Source organism: Cupressus sempervirens, chromosome 10 (genome assembly GCF_028749045.1).
Source record: "Cupressus sempervirens isolate cs-2001-9-10 chromosome 10, ASM2874904v1, whole genome shotgun sequence".
Classification (NCBI taxonomy): domain Eukaryota; kingdom Viridiplantae; phylum Streptophyta; class Pinopsida; order Cupressales; family Cupressaceae; genus Cupressus; species Cupressus sempervirens.
This window is the reverse complement of record NC_143127.1, coordinates 792174794-792195334: the sequence shown is the minus strand read 5'-3', so window position 1 is coordinate 792195334 and position 20541 is coordinate 792174794.

The following is a 20541-nucleotide window of genomic DNA, read 5'->3' as shown; positions in this document are numbered from 1 at the left end:
AGTTACCCTATGAATGATTCTTTTCGTGATCTTTATGGGAACATCTTCTAACCAAAGACTACCATCATGAATTCTGCTTAACACAAGTCTAATCCATTCTGTCTTAAATACAGTGGGAAAACCCAAAGCTCGTGTTAAACCCTTCCTCTTAGCAATTTTATATTCATCCTTCAAAACTCCATTAACACACAACTTCTCATAGGCTTCCCTTATTTCCATATCTCCTATGCCTCCTATCTTATAGTTATAGCATCTCCTTATGTCTTGAACCATTACAACTTTCAAGTTTATGCGGGAAAGGGCTCCGACGGGATCGTTCTTATATGCAACTTTAGGTATGGGATAGAAATTAGGCTGCTTAACCTCATTAGATACTAGCTAGACCTCAAAAGACTCTTTGTCATGGGTTTTCTTAGAGCTTGAAGCCATTTGTGCAAACTAGAGTTTCCTTTACAAAGAAATATGAAACTGGGTAGCTTGACACAAATGAAAATACCTCAAGATCGATGAAAATGCATTGTAAGAGGTTGGAATCTTCTTGGAACATTGGATTCTCTGCTATGAAGTCACTCCACTCTCTTTCTCTTCTTTACTTCTAGTTCACGATGAAGAAAAATGATTAAAATCGCAATAACATACCCTATTTCCATCACATTAAATGCTCAACTACCCACTCAGCTTCTGAAGGATTTTTAACATTACTCGGCTTGCACTACATTTTTGCTTCACTCGGCTTCCATTGGAGTTACTCAACTTGGCATTAGTCATCAACTCGATTGCTGTTAGGAACTCGACACCCACTATAGTTTTACTCGGCCTCTGAGGACAATTCGGTAGGTTTGTAAGAATCTTCATATTATGAGTTGGCATCTTTGCTTATGCTGATTTTTTCTTTTCAGTACTTCTTTGTCTTTGGACTGGTGTATGATATAACTTTGTATATCAGTCTCATGCATCTATTCATGTTTAGTTTGATGAAGTGTGATCACTTGACCCATTGGGTGAAGTGATCCCTTCACTTGATGTGTTGCACTCATCTTTCTTCTTCCAAGTCTTATTCATTTGCCCTCTTATTTTTTTGACATCAATCTTTTCTTTTCCTTTTTTGGCTTCAATTTTTGGTGCATTAGACCTTGAAGGATAGTTTCTACTGATATGACCAATTTTCAAGTAGTTGAAACAAGTGGTTTGACTTAGCCATGTACTATAATTCCCTCTGAAGTGTGTCCTTATACAATTTTTAGGGATATGTCCATATTCCTAACAATAATGACAGCTATACCTGGTGTTGTAATCCCAATAGTAGTGATTTTCATTTCCTTTTATTTTTGCTGGATGATTTGATGTCCACATAGACTTTGATCTGCATTCAAAGGCTCTATGTCCATACTTCTTGCAGTTGTAGCAGTGACCTTCAAATCTTGGTGTCTTGATAGTCCTAGTTCTGCATTCATGTGCTTGATGTCCTTGCTTCTTGCACTTATGACAATAGCTTGCACTCTTAGGCTTATTATGCTGATGGGCATTCTTACTTCTACATACATTAGAGGTATGTCCTTTCTTACCACAAAAATGACAGGTAGGTTTGGTGTTCTTACCTTTGTTGTTTCTTTCTTCTACAGCCTTGGATGACTCTCCTTCTTCAGTTCTGGTATATCCTAATCCTTGAGTGTCATGGCTGGACCTTGGAGATTTCAGTAACTGCTCAAAATACTTGATGGCCTCATTGGGTTTGTTGAAGCTCTCTAAAATTTCCGTTTCTTTTTTCAAGTCATTCTACAATTGCTCATTTTGCATTTTCAGTGTAGAGATCTCAATGTCCTTCATATGCAGCTCATGATGAAGGTTCATCATTTGGGCAAGTGTATCCATCTACATGTTTGAGATCCTTGTTAATTTAGTACATTTTTCTTCAAATCTGTTTGCAAGATTCCTTTTGTCATCTTCCATCATGACTCTATCCTCAACCACTCTTTTCTTTTGTTCAGTGATTTCACATAACATTATGGCCTGTGATTCATGTTCCATCTTGAGAGATCTTATCTCTTCTCCTTGAACTCTATTTTTCTCGATCAGTTATGCTATTGCTGCATCAAACTCTTTAGTGTCTCCATTGGAAAAAACTTCTGTGGTATCAATCTCCATGTAGTTTATATCATTTTCAGCTATAGCTATCTCCTTCCTTCTTTTCAAGGATTTTCTTAATTCCTCTCTAGCTTCCTCTACCTTGTGTAGAGCAAGATGCACATCTATCACCTAGTTCTCAATGATCTTTCCAAGTTTGAAAACTTCCATCTTCAGATCTTTTCCTCCAAGCTATTAGGCTTCTTTTTGAGAGAACTAAGCTCTAATACCAATTGTTAGAATATTCAAATGGGAAGAATGCTTCCTAGAGGGGGGGGTGAATCAGAAGTACTGGCCTTTAGCCTATTTTAAATCCTTAATAACATTTACCTAAAATTAACATGCATGCATCTAGACATTAAACAATCATGAGAAACAAACATGTATCACCACATAACACTTGACATTTTGGTAACCCAGAAACCCTCCAAGAATAAGAAGGTAAAATTGGAGTGGGGATGGTACCCACAAAATCACTGCAACAATAATGTTTGACCACTTCTGATGGTCTGCCCTATTAAAGGCTTTACACTATGTCAATAGTGACTTGGTTAAAGGATTTACAAACACTTTACATGAAGTGTTACCCTGTTAAAAGATTTAATCACCTTTTTAAAGGATCTACAAAATAGCTGTTAAGCTAACCTATCACCATAGGGTTTCCTTTCTAATATAATGGCTAGAGAGTATTAGGTATAATAAACCTGATAGGTTACAATCCTTGATTGCTAAATACAAGCACTTGATCTACTTTCTCTGATCTTGATCCTCTGAGATCTGATATTTGTTCATATCCCTTGCTTTGTTCTAATCAACCGAATGTCTAACTGCCACTCTCTTCCTCTAAGTCTTTTTACTTTTCACTCGGAACTCCACTATAGTTTCCCCATACACTCCTTTATCCATTCATTATACAATGAGATTTCATATTCCTTATAAATACATTTGAAGACTTAGGGTTAGGTGTGGATCTATGAACCATATTGAATCTTTATTTCCTGCTCATTCCTTGCACTTTATGTAATTGGTTCCATGCCTTCTTCATTTTTTTAATTGGCTGCATGTAGTTTGCATAGGAAAAATAAAAGATTTGATCTTATCTATTTGATCCTTCTAGATCCTTCAATGTTTACCATAGAAATGGTTTACATCTGAATTAGTGAAGTTACAAACTCATATGTGCATTCTGTGTTACTCGACACTTACTAATTTTTGATGCTCGACACATGTAACAAAACTATCTCACTCAGCTCCTGTTGCATTTTTGTTTCGCTCGGCATAATTTGTGACTCGGCACTTAAATATCACTCGGCTCCTGTATCATGCTTGGCACGTGAAGTCACTTGGCACTTGATCTTCACTCAACACATAAAGGCTGCTCGGCACTTGAAGATCACTTGGCACTTGATCTTCACTTGGCACCTGAAGGTTGCTCAGCACCTGAAGATCACTTGACACTTGATGGATTTTTTGACTCTGCACATGTTGTGGCTCAGCATGCATAGTGTTCTTGGCTTCAATGTAGAAAGTGGTTAAGTGTGTTGGCACTCAAATGTCAAAACCATTCTGAGACTAATAGTCAGCCCAAAAATTGTTGATAAATTAGGCCCATTTTTTTCTTCTTTTTCTGCCTGACCCCCACTGAGGAATTATGGAGAGTGTATAGTAGTAAATTGATTAGTCACCATAAACTAACACAAAATAAAGATATAATGCAAATTAAGTGAAGATGAAGATGCAAGATTAAATTAAATGAGATGTAACTTCAAGGAAAGTAAAGTTAATCTAAGTACAAGAAAGTAAAACTATGTTAATAATGAAAGATTAAGCTAAGATGATTGCGAGAAAAAAAAATGCTAAGATATAATGAGAATGTAAGAGTGCAAAGAAAAATCTAATGCTAGAAAAAAAGATGTATTAGAGAGGTGTGTGTGAGATGTGTTGTGTGTGAGGAGAGGGCCTCCTTTTAAAGAGAAAAGGATGATAAATACTAAGAGACAAAATTTACGATAGAGAATAAATCTTAGTTGATCTATGTGCATGCATCTCTTAAGAGGAAAAATAAATAGAAATGTTTAAGAGGAAAAATAATGAGTGGTTGAGATTAAAAGGGAAAAATAAGAAAAAGTCAAAGATTTCACTTTCATAGAGAAAAGAAAAGAATTTAAAATGATTGGAACGGAAAAAAGAAGAAGAGGCAGCTACCATGAAAAAGGTGATTGTGCACATGATTAGAGATAAGAAAAAAATAATTTTACTTTAATAAAGATGAAGAAGAGGATTTATATTAAACTAAATTTAGTCCAAATAGTCACCTTGGGAAAATGATCGAAGTGAAGACAAAATAAATTATGCTTTAACTAAGCTTAAGAAAAAGATTAAAGAATAAATTAATTCAAATAAGTCCACCTCAAAAAAAGTAGTTGAAGATAAGACAAAAATAAAGGAACTTTAATTAAGATGGAGAATAATACAAAATATTTTGAATTACAATAAATTTAATCCAAGTGGGGGAATTCTTTCTCCTTTATATGTATTTTATTTTATATTTTATAGGAAAGTGATTATTAGGTGCACATAGATTATGGGGATTGTTTATACAATTAAAAGGGCACATGTTCTTTTAATTAAATAAAACTTAGCATAAGGTGGCCAAACCATAGAATAAAATCAAATAAATGATTAATTGATGATTTTATATTATATTAAGATCATTTACATATCGGGTGCTTCTTAAGAGCAACACTTAAAATTTATTCAAGCTCCTTACAAGCAATCACACTAGAAACAACAATTGGAAGACCAAAAGTCACAAACTAGAATGCACTTTTTACAATGAGGCTAATACAACCAATAGAAGACCAAGATTCACAACTTAGAATTCCTCAAAGATGTCCCTCTTGGGATTTGAACCAGGGTGTCCACAATGAGAACTCATTTCTTCAACCAACTAAGCCAAACCCCTTGGCTGATTAATTGATGATTTGATCAAGGATAAGTGATTAAATATAGTAACTTAAGATTGATTAAGAATAGCATATAGTCTAGAATAGAGATTTAAAATGCTGAAAGGGGGGATTATAGTTTATTAGACCATTTTTGGGTGATTACATTTGCTCCTATTTGACTAGTGAGAAATTTAGGAAAAATGAAGTCAAAGAATGATGATGTTGAGTTGATTGGGAGAGATTTGACTCCAAACCTAATTGAATGAAGTGCAGAGAGATAAATGATCCTGAATGCATAGTTGATAAGTAGTGGAATTGAACATTAGGAAAGAAATAGATAAGACAATATCAACACCCATAATGATAAGATGAGAAATAATATGTCCAGACAATATAAACACCCATAGCATAATAAAAATACTAATTTTTACAATATAGATAGATAGATAAATAGATCAAGAGTCTATCCTAGTTGAAGTAGAAAACAAATAGATAGTAGAATCAATTTGCTACTAGATTATTCTTTCCCCCTTGGCATTGAAATAAAAATGAGCTAGAGGAGATATCGAAATGAGATATATATGATCAAATTAAGATAAGATAAGGTCCATGATAATAGATAAGATATTCAAAGAGAGAAGAACCAAAGTTTGACCACCAAGCATTGAGAATTTCCACCAATTTGACTACATTTGATTAGAAAGATAATCATGAGAATTAGATAAAAACAAGAATAAAGGTGATGAAATGAGAGAGAGAAGATGAAGAGGTGGAAATAATGAAACAAATAATTTCCTCAAAAGATGTGATGGTTAAGCCTCATAAACTTGATCAACTGCACAGAAGAAGAAACAACTTAAACACAATTTTGACAAGCAAGATAAAGTCAAACTACAATTTTCAATCCCAAAAATGGATCTAGGATGTCGAAATCAAGTTAGGGTACAATATTTGCAGAAATATGAGATGTTGTAATTTTTTATAGGTCAAAATGATATGTAAGGATCCAAAAAGGGTAGATAAATAGGATGATATGATTAACCCCTTTTGATGATAGGAAAGCAAAGAAGATAATGAGAGAAAGATATGAGATATGATGAAGACATGATCAAGAAGAATAAAGGATATGAACACAATCGACTGACATGTCCATGAAAGATGAAGGAGAATCTCTCTAAACTCATATAAAAACTAAACTAAAATGAAACCCTAAAGATGCAAACCAATATGAAAATGAAAAAGTATAACTTTGCATGGGTCAATTATGTAGGTCCTTACTGTTACATTGAGCTAGAATGTGAGAACCTAGAATAAGAATCAAAGACATGAAGTTCAAGATGACTTGTAGGTAGATTCTCTAAGTTTAATATTGCAAGATTACACCTATGCCAAGGCATAAAGGCCAAGATAACCATGATTGTGATCTTGCATGAGAAAACACAATGTAACACAAAAGGATGATGTCCTAAATATTCTAAGTGTCCAAGGGGGTCAAAGAAAGAGACACTTAGGATCGTCAAAGCTACACCCATAAGTAGAAGACAAAAGAAAACATGCCCCATGCCCCATGCCCCTAGTCCTCTAGTTCAATGATATCCAAGAGAGATTAAGGAAGGAACACTCATAAAAAATAACACAAGTAACACACAAATAAAATTGCAAGCGTATCTCAGCCAATTTTAGTTTAAGCATGATGTGAAAGAGAAAATGAAAGAGAAATTTTTGATTCTTTAGGACTCATGTTTGCAAGTGATAAATATCATGACCTAAGAATAACGACAAGGTGTAAGCTCAGAGACACTAAGTGTCAATGCAATTAGTGTTGAGAAACACTATTTGTGTGGTATCCTTGAAGCCTAAAAAATGTGATTCATGCCCCCTGGACCTAGAAAAAGACCCTAGGAAATAAGTATTTAACATGGAGTTAAATGGTTAGGTGTCAAGCTTGCAAACTAATTGATAGAGGTGCATAGACCTCAAGCAGTATCTGTGTCTAGGTTTTCAACACTTGGAATAGTTTTTTTTTTTGTATTTTTGTATTATATTTGATTTTTTGGGTGATACAACAAGGGATCTATTGCTTGATTTTCACTAAGATGGTCAAATTTTCAGGACATTTTATGATTTTTAGAAATTTTTCAAGACCTTAAGATATTTACAAATCTCTAAACAATAGAGTGTCATGTATAGAACTTCTTAAGTGAAGGTTATTGATAGGTTTATGGAGTATTTCTCCCTCATGTGTAGAAATATTATATGCACCAAACCCAAGAGCAACAATAATGATATATGGGCCCAACTAATTGGGTTCAAATTTTCCCTTTTGAGCTTTATTTTGTTGATTCCTCGGATTCTCTCATAAGACCAAGTCTCCAACCTTGAACTATCTATGGAGAACCTTCTTGTTATAGCTTTGAGACATTATTTTTGATAAAACCTCATGTGATCAAACACAACTTTTCTTCATTCATCCAAAAGTTTTAGTTCATGTAAGCACATGACTCTGTAATCCTCATTTGTCACAAGACCTCTTAGAGCCACCCTAAGTGAAGGAATCTCAACCTATACAGGTAAAACAAGCTCAAAACCATATACAAGTGAAATAGGCATGACTCTTCTAGGTGTGTGAATATTAGTCTTGTATTCCCAAAGTGTGAATTTTGAGAAGAGTCTTATTGGAAACTTTAGTCTAGCCATTAACTTGAGGATAATAGATTGAAGACTAGTTTTGTTTGATCTTAAATTTATTAAAAACTTGTTTAAGTTTCTTATTCTTGAAATATCCTACATTATTAGTAGCTATAGAGGAGATCACACAAAATTGACAGACAATATAATTTAGGATGAATAAAGAGACTTGCTTCCCAATAGTAAAAGACAAAGGCACAACCTCGACCCAATTTGTGAAACAATAATTAGCATTAATTATGAAATTGTGACCACTAGATAAATTAGGATGAATCTGACCCACTAAGTCATCAACACATTGCTAAAAAAGCCAATGTGTAATCGAAGGTATGAGCTCCCGTTGATGACCATGTATAAGGTTTTTGTACCATCTTAGATTAGAAATACTCCAATTTAATGAAGGTTTAGCACCTATTCAATGCAATATCATCAATTCCCTTGCACCTTTCCCTCCTTCCCTTTTTTATCCTTTCTCCCAGTTGGAATTAGGGTAAATCCTAATAGATCATCTTTAAAGCTCCTATTTATATGGCATTAAGCTCAAGGTAGGATCTATTTCCCTAGTTCATTTCTTCCATTCATCTATCCACTTGGAATCTACTCTTCACACTAAAATGACTATATCTTAGAATTTGTGCTTGATTTTAGGGATCTAGGACCTATTTTGGGATCCTGAAGGTTATGGGCTATGGTAATCAGGGGCGTACAACACCCTAATCTACCAGGACTATAGTGCACTCATGATGGGCTAATAAGGGATGTAGTGCACCCTTGATTGGGGCCTATTTTGGGTCCTTTGTGTGTATCGCATGTCTAATTAGTTTCAAGGTGCAAACATTTAGGTAGATCAACCTATAGAAGTAAGCTATATTGAGCACTTTATAAACCCTTCCATTTGCTTCATCCCACATCCATGAATCATATCAAACATCCATCAAATTCAACTTCAAGATCCCTCACTTTCAATCCCTCAAGTTCTCAAGAATTATTCCAGCATTCAAGTTATCTCTCCATTGAAGATCAAGGATTCATGTATTCAAGCTATTGAAGGAGTTTGTGCAAGATCTACAATTTCAACATTCAAAATCCCCCTTCATACATTCAAGATCCTTCGTTACATCTTCTACATCCATCTTCTCAAGATCTACATTAATTCCTATGGAGAATTTCAAGCACATGAATACATGAAGGTTTTGGTTTCACTTTTATTTTCTTTCTAGGATTTTAAAATTGACTCAAGGCTATTTCATCTATATACATGATTACATTCCAAATTAAAGAGAATACTCATAGATTTAAAATTCTTCTATGTTAAAGCTATCAATACTACTTATAATCATTCTATTTTTATTTCAATTCAAGGTTAATTCCTAAACTAGGGTTTGAATGAGGAAAATCCCCCTAACAACCAACAATTTTATTTTATTTTTGCAGGTTTTGGATCTTAGATTGTGTCAGTGTTTGAAAATGTTGGAATATTTTCAATTATCCCACTGAGAAAGTGACATATCTAGGGGTAGCTAACTCCCATTTTCAACATGCCATTTCTAACAACAGGCCAACTATAAGGCATGACCCTTCTTCTTCTTCAGGCTCTGCAAAACCTAGGCAGGTAGACCTATAGATTCTTTATATGGTACCAGTTGTCAAAGCATACACTGAATCTAATATAAAGCAAATAAAACCCTTATTTCTCCTAATGGCTTATGAAACAACACAGATTCTACAATAGCTAGGTGCAAACCTATGTTATTCATAAACTGAGTGAGGGTTTAAACTTTTATGCCCACTTCAACATGAAGGGAAATGATTGATTTATATTGAGAAAAGACAACATGTCCAATATGGAGCAAAAACTTAATGATCCTACAAATGACCAGTGCCTTATCCATTAGGGCAATCCTATACTCCAGAATTACGCATCCTTGAACATCAATCAACATATGGCATATGTTGAGACATTCATGTTCGGTCTGTTCACCTTATGAATCATAGAACAATATCCAATATAACCCCATACTTTCACACATCCTTCTTAATGAATCTGCAACCTTTTCTGAAACCACAAGCAATTATATGACTCCTTGGGTCAAAGGCAAGCGAACTTCAAATATACAACTGGGCAATTGCAAATAGGTTCAAGCTCTTTGTTCTTGAACATATAAATTTACAAATTCAACAAGAAAGGAGACATAATTATAATGAAATTCAAAACCTTTTGCACATTGTATTTATCTCCTTGAAATAAGTACATTAGGAATGCATAAAATAAGATACAAGATCACACTACTATATCAGAACTATCTATGAAATCCATATGCTATTCATAAAAGATATGCTAGGTGTGTGGCCTCTACAACTAGAGCCATGCTCAATAGAATGCAAAAAATGGATACACCAACAACAACCTACAATAGAGAAAGAAAAGAAAGATATAGCAAAGAACGAATTCTCAGATTCATTATATAGCTGACATGTGTCCCTTCAGAATTTCTTCCCTTGGCAACTGAACAACCTCTTTCTTCCATGTCCCTCTGATCTGATTTTTGCTTTGTCATTACTATAACTGATTTGAGAAATATCTTTGTTGAAATGATGAAACCTTTGAGTCATCAAAATATTTGATTGCCCCCATGAAAATACTAAGGAAATTTCAATTTTTATTGAGTGAATCTGACCCCAATTGTATTTTCACTATCTCTTTAACCCATTCAAGTCATTACTTTGTTAAAAATCAGTTTTGAACTTTCATAACTAAAAATGGTTGCAGAAAAAGAACCTAATAGAAAACCTCATATTGCTCAAACAAACGGATTCCTGTGCAAAAAATAACCTTGGAATCAAAAAGTTTGTCTTCTCACGATTCTGACGGTATATGATAAGGCATGCTTTGCATACCAGGAGCCACTTGAAAGTCGATTCAAAAATGACTCCTCTCCAAGAAAAATCAGGTCTGCACATCTTTGAATTTTAAAAATCCAAAAAAATTAAAATAATCTAATGTGTTAACATTAGAATTAAAGCCCTATTTGATTTTAAAAAATTGACGTGCATACCCATTGAGAAAAAACTTTAAAAATCACTTTAAGACCATTTTACTTTTTTCCTTTATGCCTCCAACTGGGTCAAACTTCTTTTGAGCAAGCCTTTTTGCCACGCAAAAATCCAAGATTCGTCCACCTCTTCTTTGGTTGCCATATCACCATCTTTCGGGCCTGGTGACACATGTCACTTGCCCGCATTTTTGCATGATTTATCGGCCTTGCAACTTCTTTTTGCAGGGGTGCGCCCACCGCCCAATCGTGCCACTTGTCATCATCATGTTGCATCTGGATCTAGGCATGATACCATGTGTCATGATTATGCATTCCCACATATTTTTATCTGGCATCCATCTTCATCTTGCAGTTTTTCCCTCATTGTCCATCTCTGCCATGTGTCGACATCTTGGCCCTCATTGCCAGATCACTACGCCTACATTCAAAACTTATGGCTAGGTGACCCACCAACTGTCATGCACGTCCAAACTGACAACAGGGCCCCATGAATAAGTCACAGCCTTACCTTTCAAAGAAAGTAAAGTCTTTAAGACTTTTAATGTGGATGTGAAATGTCATTTAAACACTTGAATATCTAATCATTTGGTGAATGTGGGACAAAAGTTCCCATTGTTATTTATGCCTGTTCTCTTTCTTGAGCACTGGCTTCCCTTATTTATGCCATGGTTGATTGCTCTTATGAAATCCTCCACTATTCAACTTTTAAACTGGCTGATTCATTCCTCTCACATTATTCGAAATGTCTTGGAATCAAAACCTTTGCACATTATAACTGGCAGATTCCTCTTTTGATGCATTGATCTACCCTGCCTATGTGGACATCATCTTTAAAAAAATTTGGATGCCTTCCCTGCGCTTTGAATGCTTGCAGGCTTCCTTGTAATACAAATGGTGTCTCCTTTTAATTTAATGAGTGCTCTGTGCTTCTTGTGCAGGGTCACTTTGTGATGGCTTTCTTCAGTGTGCATGAATGACTGTAATTCTATACTGGCTGCTTCATTTCAAAGATGTGGAGATCTTTTCTTTCTTGTTGGTGGCTTCTTTTCTTCATGCGTGTGTTCTGATAGACTCCCTGTTTAATGGTGTATTCCTTATATAATGTGTGTGTTGCTATTATTTGGCACTGCTTCATTTTCTAATTTCTGGTTGCAGGTCTTATTTGGATGCCGCCCTCCATTGGAAAGAAGTCCCTCTACTACGCTGAAGTCTCTAATCTTATTTGCCCCTACTGCAAACTCTTACTTCTGCCACAACATGGAACTTTGGACGCCTCAAAAAGAGGGATTCCCTGCCATATGCGTCCCCTGTTAACTTCCTTTCTCACACATGGAGTGAGCTATATTTGGCTTCAACATAAAATGTGGGGATCCCTACAGATGCCGTGGAAACTATGCCCTTCCATTGCCATTAGCTGCTTGGTCACTTTATGTGGAGTGTTCCATGGAGATTGCTCCTCTTTTGGAATGCCTTGAAACAAAAGACTCCCTCCACTCATTCTTATTATTGTCCTTGCAAATTGAAAACATGGAGACATCAGATTGGATATGTCAAGCCCCCAAAAGCAGTCCAACTATTGGAAATCACTTATGCCCCGGATTGACTGGATTTTACATCAATGGCAATCCATTCGCATTCTAAAATGTAATACACTATTATCCTCTTGGAAAACATCATTAATATTGAGACCAATGGCAAGACATGGTTTAAAAAATTAACGTGGTAGAAGGACCACAGTGGCATGCTTATTTTACAAATCCCTCCTAAACTCAAAAGATTTGTTAAACAAAATTAATTATCATAGCATTGCTCTCTCTTGAAATTGCAACATTTTAGCTCAAACTCCATCAATCTTGGCGGGAATAGTCAGGCCCCAAAGTGGGTCTGACTAAAAAAAAATTTCTTTCCCAGACAACTGAAAGCTGAATTGATCTATTGATCATGTTGAAATGATTAGAATCGAATTCGATCAATAATCTATCATTAAAAACTCATTTTATCCTTTTTGCTAACTGTCAAATTGGTGCCAGAAGGTCTCTTGGCTGGCCTTAAAAACTGACCCAAACAACTGACCAGGCTCTGAAATCTAATCCACTGAATCTTTGTTTCGCACTCTTGCACCTCATTGAATCTCGTCTCATGAAAAATTCCTAGTCAAAAGATATTCGCTATCAAAGTTGCCTTCTCAGAATCACCTGCAAGTAAACACATTAGAAAACAACAAACTAGGTTTGGAATTGGCTTGGAAAACTGGGCAAACTAACACTTGGGAAGATGAAAATTGGGATGTTCATTCTTTTTCATAAGGACATTATGGATCTATGATTTGGTCTCATGAAGAATAACATGACACAAATTGTGAGCATTCAAAGTAGGCTACTTGAAATTATGCAACGAGGAACACTGACTAAAAAGCGATTTTTTAGAAATGGAATGACCCTGGTAAAGTGTGAAGATGGATTTTTCAAGTTCTAAAAATTGGCACACTTGTAGTATTTTTAGTGGACAATACAGGGAAACAAACCATTCGATCTTACCAATCATAGGCACAAAGATATGACATCTCGAACAGGGCTCCCAATCAATCTGCAGTTCTGACTACCAGTGAAACTTTAAAAATTGCAAATAGAATCGCATTTGAAAACTGATCAAATGGATTTTTCATAAGCTCAAATTTGGAATGCATAAATTTTTTAACCCTGAGAGTATGATGCAAAAGGAATCTTCTCACTTGGGTCAATTGGTCAAAAGTTATAGTACATCAAACAGGGCTTCCCCGAATTATGTGCAATTTGCAAATGTGTGAAAACAGTAAACTACCAACTTTGAGGGATTCAAAACCTAGTCAAACGGACTCGAAACAACTCAAAATTTGAAAAATGGGTTCTTGGATGTGGATACTAGACACTCCCAAAGTGGCAAGTTATGACACATTTTTGGGTGTGAGATATTCAATGGCAAACACAACCTCCTGTCACTGTTTGACACTAAGGGAAAAATGCAGATTTGAAACTAGCTCAAAATGAGACTTCACGGAATGGCTCAGAATGTCAATTTATCATCATGGAATGCTTAGGCAGACTGAATGAAAGACTATTAGAAACATTGAACACCTCTAGGGCCTTATAGGTACTGTCAGGTACATTTGCATTTAGGGGGCTTTCATAGGCTTGACTTGATTCAAAATTTTAAATGGACACTCAAAATGAGAAAGCAATTTTGAGCTCCAATAGATTGCCAAACATGTTGCGTATTTGAATACCCTTTTCATTATTTATCAAAACTATGAATTCATAATCAACTTCACATACTGCCATTAGGGGCACACTGCACCCTTGGTGATCCATTTTCCCTTGAAAATCTAGTTCATGTTAGAATATTTAGAATAATTGGGGAGGGAGGTGAATTAGTTATCCAAGGTCTAGATGTACCAATTGAACAAACAAATAGTTAAACAACTTTAGGTCTTATCATTCCATGGCTTGGTCTCTACTACAAACTTTTAGTAACATTAGCTAGTTGTCTACTATTCTAAAATAATAGACTTATAGAATGTAAACATTAATCAGTAAAATGTCATAATAATGTCCACAAAAGTTTGACACTAGGATTTAATGTGCAAACCCAATTAGGGAAAAAACCACTAGAAACATGTCACCAATTTTCACTATTTTGAAGTGAGCCTTGTTAGGAGGCTATTGGTCAAATAACTAAGATTAACAAATGAGTGTCAACACACTTAACCATTTTTCACCATATGTGTCGAGTCACAGATAGTGTCGAGTAACATAGGAAGTTAATAGGTGCCGAGTAACATAGGAAGTTAATAGGTGCCGAGTAACATAGGAATTCTATAGGTGCTGAGTGACATAGTAATTCTATAGGAGCCGAGTAACCAATAAACATAGTGGATGTCGAGCACTCCAGAATAGATGGTGTCGAGCATCAGTATTACTTCATGTACCAAGAAATGCAGGATCAACATGAAAGTTTGTGCAATTGTAAACCATGATTTGAAACAGTTATGCATGACTCATGACAGGATAAAAGGATAAGATCAAATCCTCCCAACCACCTATACAATCCTCATGTAGCCAATCAAAAAATTAGAGACTGCATGTAGCCAATGGGTGAATTTCAAGGGTTTGAGTAGGAACACTTGAATCAAGGATGCATAATGAACCACTAATCCTTATAAGGGAGTCTTGACACCATTGAAAAAAAAGAAGAGTTGAAAGAAGAAGGAAAATTAGATCCTATTATTAAGGTCATTGGAGAACATTTGGTGTCAAAGATTTAGTGGAAAGGACAACACTTAAACATCCAGTTGATCAGAACAGAGCAGGAAACAAAATTAGCAGATCAGATCTAGAAGAGATCAGTGATAGAAGAGTAGATCAAGTACCTGAGATTAGCATCAAATATTGCATTAGATCAGGTGTATTATTCTAATACTCTCTCACAATTGTGTTAGGAAGTTGAAAATCCTATTGAGTTAGGTGGGTTTAATAGCCTTATGTAAATCCTTTAACAAGGTGACACTTCATGTAAAGTGTTTGTAAATCCTTTCAACAAGTCACATCTAACAATGTGTAAAGCCTTTAATAGGGCAAGCCTTTAATAGAGAAAACCATCAAAAGTGGTTGAAATCAATTGCTACATTAATTTTGTGGGTGTCATCCCCACCCCAGTTTTACCTTCTTATTCCTGGAGGATTTCTGGGTCACCAAAATCTCAAGTGTTATGTGGTGATGCATGTTTGCTTCTCATGATTGTTTAATGTTTATATGCATGCATGTTAATTTTAGTTATATGTTATTAAGGATTTAAAACAAGTGAAAAGGTCAATACTTCTGATTCACCCCCCCGAAGAAGCACTCTTCCCATTAAGACATTCCAACAGAGGCAACCTTGTTAAAGGTTACAATACACACAGTTAAATGTGACCTTCTCAAAGGATTTAATCACCCTATTAGGAGTGGCCTTGTTAGAGGACTTTAGAACATTTCATTAGAATGTCACATGGTTTAAGGATTTACATAGACTATTAGGTCCTTATGATTGTTAGGTCAACCTTGATTAAAGGATTTCAAATATTGTTTACAATGGTTAGAAAGTAACAATAGGTTTGATCTATTAAGTACAACTCATGTTGAATTTATAGATCTTTGTTCATCTCTCATGTACTAATTTACTATTTGGCCTCCACTATTATCTCACTCTCTGATTCACTTGGCAACCCTTCAAGCAATCACCCTTTAGCTCTTCTGAACTCAATTAAGTCTTCTACTCAAATTTTTCAGTCGACAACATCTGTAACAACTTCAACTCTCTAGAACTTCTTCACACACATAACCTCTCTACAATCTATATACTCTTACCATAGAAAGTTCACCTTAGTACCTCCTTAAATAGGTAATTCTAGCCTTTGCTACTTAAATAACATTGTCAATCTTAGGGTTTATGATTTGATCCATCAAATACAATGAATTTGATCACTGTTCTATTTATCTCTTCTTTTCTACAAACTTTTCTTGGAATCCATCTCTTAGGTTATTTACCTAATCCTCTCATGTTATTAAATGATCCAGCTCATTGATCCTTATCTTCAACACACTTTCCATATCCCAAGAAATCAACTTAGTTGGCTAGAAATTGTAGTTCCTTGCAAATAGTTAAAATATTATTCCTTGGCCAACACTATGTTCTGACACTTGATCATTGCTGAATTAATCGGTGGCTATAAACCTTATTTCTTGGCACATACATAGTCAATCAGTTGATACTGATGCTCACTCAACACTAACATTTCTTAGCACTCACTATGGCTTGGTTGACACTAGCATCACTTGGTATATGCATCAAAATTATTTAGTCTTCTACTTTATTGCTTGATCAGGCATATACATTTGATATATCTTTTTTCATACTCTCAACTCTTGTACATTAATATCTTCTCCTCTTGCAACATGATTTTAACAATCAATACATCTTGTCAAAGTCCAACTAATCAAGTGTCCATTTGTAGTTTTCCTTTTCATAACTCAACCTTTCCTCTAGATGCTTTTGTTATGAGTATCTTATCAAATCCTCTTCATCAATCAAATAGATATGATACTTAGATCAAATAGCACAATGTCTCACTAATAGGTTTGACATCAATAACAACATAACAATTGTTTCAATTTTAGTTTCTAACAATCTCCCTCATTTGCATTGATGGAAACACATCTTAAAATATTTTAGTAATGCTTCAAGTTACCATACAATCCAAAATGTGTACAACACGAGTAACACTATCAGATCTTCTTTAGTATCATTTGTTTTATTTTGATCCATATCTCTAGTAACATCTCAAGTAGATCTTATGAACTCCCTCTAAGTAATCACTCCCTCTTAGCATATCTTTGCCAGCTTTTACTTTCTCCTTCTTGCTTGTTAATCCTTTGATAATCTCTCCCTCACAATATAATAGATATTCCCTTCTTCTGGATATAAATCTCCCTCTTTATATTTTAGACAATCTCTCCCTCTTTGACAACAATGCCAAAGACACTAGCTCTATCTCACACATCCTTCTCATGTAGATACTTTCATGTCACTTTTGAATTCTTCATTTTCATCTTCATATGAATATTCCATTATTCTATCCTTCTTTTGTACTACTACCTTAGGCAATCTCCTAAAATAGAACTATCTTTACTGATGTGTAAAATAGTCTAATCAACACATTTGATGCAGTGTTTCACTGTGTCTTAAGTAGCTTTGTCTAGGAGAATCACCCCTAGTTTACCTTTAAGATATTCATGAGCATCCTTGGGTAAAGATTTAGTGAACATGTTAGCTATTTGTTCTTTAGTATTCACACATTCCAATTTGACTTCTTTGTCTTGAACTAGTTCACTCAAGTAATGATACTTTATAGTAATATGCTTTGTTTTTGTGTGCCTAACAAGATTCTTAGATATGTTAATAGTACTTGTGTTATCATAATATATAACCACTGGATTAGTAATCTCTTCCTTCATACCTTTCAACAATTTTTTGATCCATATAATATTTGAATAGTTCACTATTGCTGCCACATACTTGGCTTCAACTATTGATTGGAAAATGTAGTTCCACTTCTTGCTTGTCCATGAAATCAATATCTTTCCTAAAAAGAATACACCACCACTTTTTCTCTTCTTATCATCAAAATTTTCTGCCCAATCAGAGTCACTTAATTCCTTAGTTCAAATATATCACTCTTCTTATAATACAACTAATAGTATTTTGTTCCTTTCAGATATCTCAATATTCTTTTTATTGCCATCATGTGATTCTCCTTAGGACTTGTTAAAAATCTAGCAACTATCCCAACTATCAATGCAATATTTGGTCTTCTATAAACAACATATTGCATTTTGCCAATCATTGATCTCTATTATGTCTAGTTCACATCAGTAGAATCATCACTCTTAGATTAATTTTGTCTAGTAACCATAGGTGTACTCACTAGTTTTAAATATTTCATTCCAAAGGTTTTCAATATCTCCATGATATATTTGGACTGAGTAGTGAAGATGCCTTGCTTCATTTGATATACTTGTAAACCAACAAATAATTTGATCTTACCAAACATTGACATTTCAAACTCCTTCATTTCATGAACAACAGATTTGTGTAATGCTTCCTTGCCTCCAAATATGATATCATCAACACAAATTTTAGATAAAAATAACTCATTGTTTTGGTTAGAAATAATAAAATCGAAATGAACTAAAATTTAAAAAATATAAATTAATCCAAGAGAGCTTGTGATGAACATAATTACCATAATTTAAAGAGCTTTCCAAGATCAACACAAGAATGGAGGCACAGATTTTTCTAACAGTTTTTAATAGTCTTCAAATATAGATTGATTTTTCCATTTGTTCTTGCAAACTAATCTTCACCAAATAATTATGAAGTATTTCATACCATGATCTAGGGGTTTGTTTCAATCCACATAAATCTTTGTGCAACTTACACACCATATTCTTCTTGCTAGCATCCAAAAATCTTTTAGGTTGTTCGATATATACTTATTCTTCAAGTATCCCATTCAAAAATGTAGAATTAACATCCATTTGATATACCTTAAATCCTTTATAAGAAGAATATGCAAGTAGTGTTCTAACTCCTAATCTTTCTATAGGGGAAAATGTTTTCCCATATTCAACACCTTCCTCTTATGCATATCCTTTGCACACCAGTCTTGCCTTGTTCCTTGTGACCTCACCTTTCTCATTCAACTTTTTCTTGAATACCCACTTTGTTCCAATAAAAATTTTGTCTTTAGGTCTGAGAACTAGAGACCATGTTTTATTCTTTTTAATCTGTTCAATTTCTTGATTCATAAATTTTATCCAATCTTCATCCCCCAAAGAATCTTTCATAGATTTGGGCTCAAACTCATAAAGTAAGCATGTATCATTTCTGAGTCTTTCTTTTCATAACACCAAACTCTTTATCTCTAATGATTTCTTTAGTTGCATGATGTCTTCTTACATATTTTTCTAACACAAGCTATTTTCTTCTTTGTTCTTCAATAGGTCCATCTTGAAAAATGATTTCAAGTTCATTGTCTCTCTCTCTTATTCAAGTTATGGTTCATGCTCTCCACACTCGACATTGCTTTCCTATTGTTTGTCTTCCTTTTTCTATGACTTGACATCGTTTAGCTATTTCTTGACACCCAAGTCTAATTCTTGGAAACTAGTTGTTGGAACTTGACATTCCCAGTTTGTTGAGGATCTCCAACCTTATTTTCTCACATAGGTAGAGTGCTTGGAATACTATAATTCACATATATGAATGAATTGTAGTCTTTAGGTTATGTCTTACATTCAACTTCATTTTCTCTATATATTCATCAACTTTCACATTTGCACTTTCCACAACTTTATTAGTGTTATAGTTCAAACACTTATAAGCTTTGCTCTTAGTGGAATATCCTAAGAATATACCTTCATCACTTTTAGCATCAATTTTTTCATTCCTATTATCTTTAAGTATGTAAGATTTTCTTCAAAAACCTTTAAAATATTTCACATTAAGTGCATATCCATACCATAGTTTAAAAGGTGTAGCATTTGTACCTTTCTTGACTTGTGCTTTGTTTCGAGTATAAACAATAGTACTTAAAAATTATCTCCAATATTTTTATGACACATTCTTCTCCATCATTAACATTCTAGCACAATCCATAATTGATCCATTCCTTCTTTTAGCTATACCATTCTAAGGAGGGGTCCTAGGTGGAGACATATGTCTTTTGATTCCTTTGTCATTATAGAATATGTTGAGCTAATTGGAAATGAATTCACCACCTCTGTCAGATCTTAAATGCTTAAGACTCTTCCCTATCTCTTTTTCAACTCTGGCCATATACCACTTAAATAGTTGAAAAGCATTATATTTTTCTCTAAGAAATATCATAATCATCATTCTAGAATAGTCATCAACAAATTGAATGAAATATTTGTCTCCACAATAGCTTTGAACACCAATAGGTCCACATAGGTCAGTATGAACCAATTTCAAAATATCATCATATGAATATGTTTTCTCTTGAAACTAAACTTTGTCATTAACCCCAATTGACATTGTTTACACATAGCATTTTTAGGTTTCTTCAGTTTTGGTAAACCTCTTACTCTTTTCATTTTTCTAATGCTAACCAAATTGTCAAAATTTACATG